Source organism: Podarcis pityusensis (genome assembly GCF_964106645.2).
Source record: "Podarcis pityusensis genome assembly, chromosome: 2".
NCBI classification, from domain to species: domain Eukaryota; kingdom Metazoa; phylum Chordata; class Lepidosauria; order Squamata; family Lacertidae; genus Podarcis; species Podarcis pityusensis.
This window is the reverse complement of record NC_138029.1, coordinates 117,859,686-117,870,514: the sequence shown is the minus strand read 5'-3', so window position 1 is coordinate 117,870,514 and position 10,829 is coordinate 117,859,686. Positions and strand designations below refer to the sequence as shown.

Sequence of the window (10,829 nt, the reverse complement as noted above, 5' to 3'; positions counted from 1 at the left end):
GGTAGCAAACATGGCGTCCTCTGGATGATGCCGGACTCCAACTCCCATCTGCCCCATCCAGCATGGCCAGGGGTCAGGGTTGATGAGAGCTGCAGTCCAGTTTCCGGAAGGCTGTGACTGCCCTATATATTTCTCATGGGACTTTGTGTTCCTCAGCCCCACCCCAAATACATTATGATCCACCAAATAGGGTATTTTCAGCATCAGGTGGGTTTATTTTTTCTCCCAGGCTGCTAATACCTATCATTTTAATTCTCGCAACTATTTTCTGTTCCTGAAGCTCAGAGGGTCAGTGCCAGAAACATGATGCCCTTCGATAATTCCACTGGGATAGTGGAAATCTGTCAGGTGCAGTTCAAAGCATCCAATGCCAGCTTATAGTGGGTTCCTTTTTTTGCTGGGACTTCATGGGTCTAGGGGTCTTTGCAGCAAGGGAAATGTCCTTTTTGGCATCACCAGCCAAGGAGAGGCAACTTGGCAAAAGGATCTTGACACGCGGGTCTTGCCCAAGCCCAGGACTGAACCAGGGACCTTGAGATCTTCAGTCTAATGTTCTCCCAGCTGACATAATTCAGCTTCTCGGGGGAACAAGTGCAACCCGACCATCTGTGAAACAAGGCTCAGAAGAGGCAAGAGGGGATGCCAGTACCGTGCGCCACAAGAAAATGGCAATGGTTAAATCTCCAGGGCTTTCTGGAGTAAACTTGCATTGCATTGGGCTTTCTGAGATGAATGAACTGTTCCTGAAGACTGCATTTTCTGTGTTTTCCCAAGGAGAATGTCTTGCCACAGTGCAAAGATCAGTGACCATAGTGTGGTGTGTATCTTTGCAAGGAAGGAGGGCAGAGCCAAAACCAAAATGTGTTTGCTGTTCCTCCTCTGACCAGACCTGTCATGAGCTGCCCTACCCACTGCCCCCTATCCGCAATGGGAAGGAGACACCAATGTCTTCCCCCTCCTTGAGCCACAGAGAAGGCAACTTGCAGCTCTCTCACTTTTGCCAAGAGTGTACAGTGGTACCTTGGTTCTCAACACCTTGGTAACAACTTTGAACTCAAACACTGCAAACCTGGAAGTAAATGTTCTGGTTTGCGAACTTTTTTCAGAAGCTGAACATGCTCTGTTTTGAATGTTATGCTTCCGTTTTGAGTGCCACACTGAGGTCTGTCTGTTTTTGCTATTTATTTTGCGTTTTTGTTTTTGCGGGTTTTTTTGTTTTGTTTTTGTGACTGTGTGGAACCCAGTTCAGCTACTGATTGATTGTGTGACTGCAGTACATTGTTTATTGCTTTCATTTTATGGATCAGTGGTCTCGTTAGATAGTAAAATTCATGTTAAATTGCTGTTTTGGGGGTTTTTTAAATTCTGGAACGGATTAATCCATTTTGCATTACTTTCTATGGGAAAGCGCGCCTTCGTTTTGGAATGCTTTGGTTTTGGAACGGACTTCCGAAACAGATGAAGTTTGAGAACCAAGGTACCACTGTATTCAGCTGTGTTTTCTGAGAATGGGAAAGGGAAGACTCCGGATGGAGATATTGATTGTTGTAACAGTGACTTGAGTGGAAAAACAAAAAAATTCCTTCCGGTATCACCTTTGTTGTTGTTGTTTAGTCGCTTAGTCGTGTCCGACTCTTCGTGACCCCATGGACCAGAGCAGGCCAGGCACTCCTGTCTTCCACTGCCTCCCGCAGTTTGGTCAAACTCATGCTGGTAGCTTTGAGAACACTGTCCAACCATCTCGTCCTCTGTCGTCCCCTTCTCCTTGGGCCCTCCATCTTTCCCAACATCAGGGTCTTTTCCAGGGAGTCTTCTCTTCTCATGAGGTAGCCAAAGTATTGGAGCCTCAGCTTCAGGATCTGTCCTTCCAGTGAGCACTCAGGGCTGATTTCCTTCATAATGGAGAGGTTTGATCTTCTTGCAGTCCATGGGACTCTCAAGAGTTTCCTCCAGCACCATAATTCAAAAGCATAAATTCTTCGGCGATCAGCAGCACCTTAGAGACCAACTAAGTTTGTTATTGGTATGAGCTTTCATGTGCATGCAAACTTCTTCAGATACACTGAAACAGAAGTCACCAGACCCTTATATATAGTGAGAGGGTGGGGAGGGGTATTACTCTGAAGGGTGGTGGGAATGGGTGATTGGCTGAACGGTGTGGTAAACCTGTTGACGACTGTTAACAACTGCAATTGGTCTTACAGGAAAAAGCAAGGGATGAGATGGCTAAAAACAGCTTTATCATGTATAACGAGATAAAAATCCAATGTCTCTACTCAGACCAGGTTTCTCCATGGTTTTAAGTTTGGTAATAAGTTGCAATTCAGCAACTTCTCTTTCCAGTCTATTTCTGAAGTTCTTTTGTAATAAGACAGCTACTTTGAGATCTTGTATAGAATGGCCCAGGTGAGCAAAGCACAACAGATCAGCATCCCACCGTCCCAGGCTCAAAGGAGAGCTCCCTTTTTCTGAAGTTTTCCACATAGCAAGGGGAGCGTCCTTTGGTGTAATGCCCATCAAAGGGCGTGAATGGACTATGCAAAAGGAATGCAGCCCGTAAAGCTTTGCCAAAGCCTGGGGTTGAACCAGGGACCTTTAGATCTTCAGTCTAACGCTCTCCCAGCTGAGCTACTTTGGCTGCCCAGGACAAAAAGCAAGCACCATTCTTGTTTCTCCCAGAAACAAGACTCCCAAGTTGCAAGAGGAGGTGGCTGGACCTTTTCCTCAGTGGCCAGGCGCCCTGGCATCGAAACCTTTGCATAGCTGTGCTGCCCCCACCTCTCCAAGGGGCGAAAAAGAGAGGAAGACATGCACAAATCCGGGTCACAGGACTGGCGACTTCATATGATACCCCATCACTACTCGCACAGCTAGTGAGGAGGTAATTTCTTTCCAAAGAAGTACTGCGTTGTTTGCTGGACACAGAACAGTTAGTTGCCATTAATGTGTGCTGTCATCATGCAAAAGGCTGGGCTGGATGAATCCCTAGCCGGAATTAAGATTGCCGGAAGAAATATCAACAACTTCAGATATGCAGATGACACAACATTGATGGCAGAAAGTGAGGAGGCGTGCTCTGGTCCATGGGGTCACGAAGAGTCGGACACGACTAAACAACTAAACAACAACAAGCTGTATCGCCGGGCGCCAATGGAAACCTTGATGAGCCCTTGAATTTAGATAACAGGCCCATCAAGAAGTGGAACAGCAACACCCTGGTCCAGACCTGGCTGGTCTAGTGATTTGGCAAGTCTCACCACACTGGCAGGGGATAGATTTCCAAACAGGGAGCATAAAAACATAAGGGGAACCCTCCTGGATCAGGCCCATGACCCACCTAGTCTAGCATCCTCTTCTCACAATGGTCTACCAGCCTTGAACAGTCCACCCTGAATTTGTCTAATCCTTCTTTAAAGCTATCCAGTTCAGTGGCCATCACTGCTTCCTGCGGGAATGAGTTCCATTGTTTTAAATGTGGTGCGTGAAGAAATACTTTTCTTTCTTGCCCTGAATCTTTCAAATTTCAGCTTCACTGCATGCTCACGAGTTCTGGGGTTATGAGAGAACTTTTCTCCCTCCACTTTCTTCATGCCATGCATAATTTTATAATCTAGCATGCCACCTCTCTGACCAGCCTCTTCTGTGCGTTGTAAAGTCCCCAAATGCTGCGAGGGAAAGTGTTTCCTCTCCCCTTATGGAGGTAATGCTCTTGCAGAGGTTTTGTCTTGTGGCCACACCTGACATGGGTTTCTGTTGAAAATGTGCTCAGGTGTATTTCTGTGCAGCCTTCTTAGCGCAGTAGGCAGCGCGTCAGTCTCATAATCTGAAGGTCCTGAGTTCGAGCCTCAGAGAAGGCAGCTTGCAGATCTCTTTGTTTTTGCAAAGAGTGTGTGCCCCCTCTGTTTTCTGAGCATAGCTGCCAACGTTTCCCTTTTTTTAAGGGAAATTCCCTTATTCCGAATAGGATTCCTTGCAAGAAAAGGGAAAAGTTGATGGCTATGTTTCTGAGCAAGAGCTCCGAGTGTTTTATCTTGTGAATTCAAGGACAGGAGTGATGCTTTGGGTGGGAGAGGATGTGTGTTGGTGTCTCAGATAAGCCCATGTGCTTGGACAGAGCAAAACTGTCTTTAAAACAAATAAACAAACAAAGCCCATTGAGTGAAGGAATGAAAAGTCAGGGAGGTGGTGCTAGTTTCACCTGTCCCTGATGGTCTAGTGGTCAGGATTTGGCGCTTTCACCGCCACGGCCCGGGTTCAATTCCCGGTCAGGGAATCCTTTTGCCAGGAAGAAGGAGCACTAGCCGGACTCTGGCTTCTTTTCAATAGGTCACAGAATCATAGAATTGTAGAGTTGGAAGGTACCCCAAGGGTCATATAGTCCAACTCCTGCAATGCACAATTGGTCACACTGAGTGATGCGCTAAGGAAGAAACCTGTCTGCAGACACCTCCGTCCTGTCGTACTACCTGGTGGTTTAGTGGTTAGGATTTGGCACGCTCATCACCACCCCAAACTGGGTTTGATTCCCAGTCGGAGGATCCTTTCTTTTTTTAGTTTAAATATTTTTTATCAGTTATTTAAAACAGAGAAATAGCACTAACTAAAATCCTCAACCCATGCTCACTTTCCACAAATCACCTTACCTGTTTATCAGCATTCTGAATAATTTTTAAAACTTGTATCGGGGAATCCGAGTTTGGGTGCAGGCAAAGATGCTCAGCTGAGAAAGCAGAAAGGGAGCTGAATTTGATGCAAGGATGCCTTGACTTGCACACCTACAGTCCTCTGCTTTACCAGCCGAGCTATCAAAGGCCACTGAGATATGGGCAAGCTGGCATGGGGGAGCCTTTGCCCTTGGGTTTCTGTAGTGTAGTGGCTATCACATTTGCCTAACACGCAAAAGGTCCCCGGATCGAAACCGGGCAGAAACATGCCTTTTATTTTCCAGCAGCCAGACTGAAAACAAAACCCCAGACAATGAAATGAACAAGAAATCAGTTGTGTATTAATCACTGTTTGTGATCGATATGTACTGCAAATAAAGAAAAATACATGCAAAAATGAGATATGGACAAAGAAAGTTTCTATACCAGGGAAAGTTAGAAAATGAAGAGAGGAAGAAAATACAATTCATAACAGTTTTAACAAATTTCAATTGCCCTTTGAGTAATTGAGCAATTTGCACACACATAACCCCCACCATAGAGCTACAATTCTCAGAGTCCCCTGGGAAGAGGAATAAACTGTTAAACCCAGCGCTTTTTTTTCTAAAAAATGTTTAGAGGTACTCTCATTTTCCTACTCATATTAAAATACTGCCCCTAAATGAGGCCAAACTTAGATTCACAAAATGTTTAGGGGTATGTGTACCCCTTCCTCCCAGAAAAAAGCACTGGTTAAACCACTCTGGAAAGTGTAGCTCTGTGAGAAGGATAGGAGTCCCTGAAGAACTCTCTGCACCCTTAGCATAGGGGCGAAACTAGGCTTTATTTGACCCGAGCCAAAAGCCCAGTTTGGTATAAAAAAAACCATGTGCATTTGCACACAAAGAGGCTGGGAGCATCAATGGCACCCCTCTGGAGGCTTCACTGGGGGAAAAACAAAAACAAGCCAGCCTGCCCCTTGTTACAGCTCTGTTTAGCAAACCACAGTTTCCAGGGTTCTTCGAGGAAAGCCACGACTGTTTAAAATGGTATGTTACTGCTTTAAATGTATAGTGCAGATGGAGGCCCAGGAAATGAAGTTAGCAGCCTCCCATAATGCCTCTGCACTTATACGGTTGTTCACAAGGGTCTTTTTCTTCTGTGGAAGCAGCAGGCATAGGTCACATTGACCTGTCTGCTCACTGCTTACAAAGCAGAAGCAGCATACCCTCCAACATTTCTCTGATGTGAATAGGGACGTCCCATTCCATAATGATAATTTTACTATTTATACCCCACACATGTGACTGGGTTGCCCCAGCCAGTCCGGGCAGCTTCCAACATAAATAAAAACATAAAACTTTTTTTTTAAAAAAACTTCTCTATACAGGATTGCCTTTAGACAGCTCAGGGGTTGGATAACTCCATACCCTCCAACATTTCTCCAGTGAAAATAGGAACATCCTAAGGAAAACCAGGACATTCTCTAAATCAGGGACATCCCTGGAAAATAGGGAAGAGATGGAGGGTCTGAAGCAATACTGGCTCATCATTTCTCACTGACAAGTTAAAAGCACCTGCTGGAGGTGGGAGGCTATTTCAGATGGCTCAGTGTCATTTCCCAGCTCTGCTCGCCTGTCTTATGAACACCTCCATCCACAAAACCTCAGATAAAAAGAGGCTGAGGAAAGCTGCCCAGGTCTCTGTGGCGCAATGGGTTAGCGCGTCTGGCTGTTAACCAGAAGGATGGTGGTTCGAGCCCACCCAGGGACGGCTGTGGGCAGGATTCATAGACGAGGTGGCCGAGTGGTGAAGGCGATGGACTGCTAATCCATTGTGCTCTGCACGCGTGGGTTCGAATCCCACCCTCGTCGGCCCTTTTCCCCCTGGGATGCAATATTTCAGGATGGAAACTTTTACTTAGTTCTGCTGTCTTGACCCCTGGAAAAAGTAAGAGTCAGAATAAAGTGTAGAACTTGAAGACAAGATTGGCAACCTCACAAAATGCCTCTGTACCACTGGCACACTAAATGGGGGTCTTTTCATTCTGTCGCCAAGATACTGCATGGAGTTGCTCCAACGAGGCACGGCAGAGGCTGAGGATTTGGCCTCTTGAAGGAAAAGACTTCTTTGCTGGCCGCCTTCCACAGAACCATCACTGTCTGGAGAGAAGGCAGTTAGCTCTAAGTCTGTTGCTGGAAGAGAACTGCAGAATCTGGAATTGTTTAACACAAAGCATTCCAGCCAGTAGCAGGAAGCAAATGCCTCTCACCGTTTTCTTTTGTGTGCTGTCTAATGCAGGGATCAGCAACCTTTTTCAGCTGTGGGCTGGTCCACTGTCCCTCAGACCATGTGGTGGGCTGGATTATATTTCGGGGGTGGGGGGGATGAACGAATTCTTATGCCCCACAAATAACCCAGAAATGCATTTTAAATAAAAGCACACATTCTACTCATGTAAAAACATCAGGCAGGCACCACAAATAACCCAGAGATGCATTTTAAATAAACACATTCTACTTATGTAAAAACACGCTGATTCCCAGGCCATCCGTGGGCCAGATTGAGAAGGCGATTGGGCCGTATTTGGCCCACGGGCCTTAGGTTGCCTACCCCTGGTCTAACGGAAAAGCAAAATGCCATTGGCACCTAGCAGAGGATGGTTTCGATCCATCGACCTCTGGGTTTTGGGCCCAGCACGCTCCCGCTGCGCCACTCTGCTGGATGGCCTGCTGGATGGCAGGAAAGTGGCCTGGTGCTTTTCATCTATTCAGCTCTGGCAGATAAACTTCAGGTCAAAGGAGGCTGATGGTGGTGGTGGGGAACCACTCAGCTCTCTGCGGCACAATCAGTTAGCATGTCTGGCTCTTAACCAGAAATAAGGTGGTCTGAGCCTACCCAGGTCAGGGGTTTGCATGGCAAAGGCGATGAGCGGCTAATCCATGGTTCCTTGCACATGTGAATTTGAATCTCGCCTTCATCAACACTTCCCCCACTGGATGGAGGATCTGCAGCATCGACTTTTGGCTAGCTATGCTGTCTTTGCTACTTGGGAGGTAAAAGGCAGAGGAAGGCAACTGCCAGCCTGGATTCAAACAAAATCCATCCTCCAAGGAATGTATTGCGCCTCCAAGGGGGTGCGGCGTGCCACCCCCGGGGGCCATGGCGTGCATCCCGGAGAGTGTGGCAAGCGTCCTGGGGGGGGGTGTGGCGAGTGGCACGCGCCCTGGGAGGTGCTGCCAATCGGGGGTCGGCATTTTGTCACCCCTCCTTTGGAATGGCACCCGGGGTGGACTGCCCCTCTGCCGCTGCCTCAGAACACCCCTGCCTGCTACTGAGGCATCTAATCATAGCCTGCATTTTATCAAGGCTTATAGTTTGATTAGGGTCTGTATTTTAAAATGAGCTTAAAGATTTTCAAATGTTTTATGCCAGGCAGAAGACCAGCTGCCTAAGTACTTTGGCAAGATGTTTATCCTCCTGGACAAGGGGGCCCCCTGATTTATAGCAGAAAACAATTCTCAAAGTCGTAAAAGGAAATTACAGGCTGAGAGCAAGGTTACACCACCCTACATAATTAAGAGTTGGTAAATAGTAAAACCATTAAACTTGAGCCATATCTTTCTAAGGTTAAAGGCCAAGAGCAAATGGAAAAGAAAACAACTGGCTGGAGAAGGGGAGTGTAAACAGAAGAAGAGGCTTTTTCCTATTTTATTTTGAGGCTGTAAACTGATTCCTTCCTGTTACTTTGAGAAGGTTTATTCTTCTAAAAAAGCTATCTATGATAATGTATGAAATATACTGGCTTAAATGTAATTATGCAAAGGATCTAGAAAGAAAGAAATGTTAAATTCTTATTTCATAGAGTCATATTGCTGTAGGAGACCAGAGGGGCAAACGAGCCCAGCCCCCTGCCAGACAGGAGACGCCATCGAGCACTCCTGATATATGGTTGTCAGGCCTTTGTTTAAAGACCTTCAAAAAGGAGATCTTTCATTGATGATGCATGAGAATGTGAACCCAAGATCTCTGACATCTGTTTAAGATAAAAATTTAAAACTATTAACCATCTGTTTTGGAGGGCAATAGGGCAAGGAGGGCAAGAGGTGAGCTGGTAATTAAGGTTCCTTGTTGAGACAAATGTAAGATATATGACTACTTATTTGTCATTTATAGATAGAAGAATATATAGCTTTTTGTATCCCATAAAAGGCAATAGGAAATGGGTGTATCTTTTAGGATTGGTTATAGCAATCAGCCAATAGGAAATTCAACCAGGCTGATTGGACAGAGGCAGCCAAAGGAGGAGCAAGGGAGCTGGACTGAGGGAATATAAGTGCTGGCCATAATGGCAGGAGACCAGGCCAGAGCTTGGTAACCATATACCACTGTGCCTCTCATTTATTTGTCTGACAAATAAATTATTATTTTAATTTCTCTATTGCTGCGTTGAATATTTCATTCCAGCTAAGCGTTAACCACAAGCAGGGTGCTACACTACTGCTGCTGCCGCCACAGTAGCAGTGATGGCTTCAGCCCACTTCTTGGTGCTGTTGGTCTCCCCTCACCCTAGGGAGGAAATGGCAGGGGCTGTCCTATGCGGTCTCCTGGGCTCTGCACCTTCCCAGCATGATTGACAGTAACACCCCACCTCCCACACCCAGTGACAGCCTTTCATTCCCTCTTCAGCTGTTGCGTAAAGATTCCCACTTTGTTCCTGATGTAGATCCTTATTCCCTGCTTGTTTCTGATATAGATCTTCACTCACCTCCCTGCCTCCTTTTCTGGCAGTGGAGGCACCATTTTGTGGTTTGCCTCAAGCGCTGAAATGTATTGGGCTTCTACATCACTGGCTGGTGGGAGTGGGGCTGGTCACCATGCCACCATTTTGTGGTTCTGTCTCTTTTTCTGCTCTTTTAGATGGGGCAGCCATTTTGTGTTGTGCCCTGTTGTCGCAGCAACCATCTTGCAACTGGTGCCCACAATACTTTCTCCAAATTCCAAATAGGACAACCAGCTCAGAAAAGTTGGTCTGCAGGAGCAGCGAATCAGGCTCCTGGATGAAGTGAATCAGCAACCTGATTGGCCTGCAGGGGCAGCCAATCAGGCTTCTGGAGGAGGTGAATCCGCAACCTGATTGGCCTACAGGAGCAGCCTGGAATTAGCCAATCACGCGGGGCCCATTGTGTAAATAATATATATTTGGCTAGACGTTTTGGGGAAAGATTCATTCATTGCTACTATGAGCTGAATAAAGAGCATGAAATTCACACTCGACTCCAAGTATATTTCACAAGTTAAAGTATAAATGCAAATGTGCACCCACCCCCGAGACCACTCCATCGGAACTTCTCAAAATTTCAACACCTCTTGTGATGGTTTGACCCCTTTCCCTTTTAACAGCACAAATTCAACTAATACCTTCCGTATCTCCTCAGAATCATTCCTCCTCCATATTCCCTGTCTTATCTTGATAGCATTCATGATTAATTTATCATTAATAGCTATATCACACACCTCTTTATACTAAGGTTACCAGAGTTTTTCAATGAATCCGGGACACTCAAATAAATAAATAAATAAATAAATAAATAAATAAATAAATAAATAGTGTGTGTGTGTGTGTGTGAAGTTATTTTAAAAAATTAGGAAGTAATATCTTCTGTGGTCTCCTCTGTTGTGTGGCCTTCCTTTGGGTCCCGGTCTGCTTTCTTGGAGCGCTAGCCATGCTTCCACTCCCTCCCTCTCCCTCCTTGCACTGCGATCCCCTACAGGCTTACTCAGGAGTAAGCATTAGCAGAAACCCCTTCCTCCTGCTGCTGCCCTGCCCACCTGTGGGTGTCTCCTGTGCAGGCATCAGTGGAGTTTGAGAATATGACTGTGGGATGATCACAGAATCACAGATTTGGAAAGGACTTCTGAGGGGCATCTAGGCCAATCCCCTGCAATGGAGGTACCTCAACAAAAGCAGCCACAACTTAAAAGAACATAAGGCTTCCCTGCTCCATTTGCACCTATTGTGACACAGAAGGTACCCCCCAAGCCCCATCCCATCAGTTTCTCCCTTTTTATCAAAGGGGAGGGGAGGGAGGCAATCAAGCAGAGGTAGCCTCTTTAAAAAAATATGTAAGTTTCATTTTAAAAAAAATTAAGGAAACAAGAAAGCTGTTTTGGGGGAACCAACAT

The 10,829-nt window shown here is 46.0% G+C and overlaps 1 long non-coding RNA gene across 1 annotated transcript; it reads right to left on the bottom strand.

Moving 5' to 3' along the window:
* Positions 1-4,978: 4,978 nt before the first annotated feature.
* LOC308470241 lies at positions 4,979-9,665 on the bottom strand. The gene is made up of 2 exons (XR_013982294.1): positions 9,412-9,665; positions 4,979-6,805 (listed from the first exon to the last, which is right to left on the bottom strand). It is a non-coding gene; the product is annotated as an uncharacterized lncRNA (long non-coding RNA).
* Positions 9,666-10,829: the final 1,164 nt, after the last annotated feature.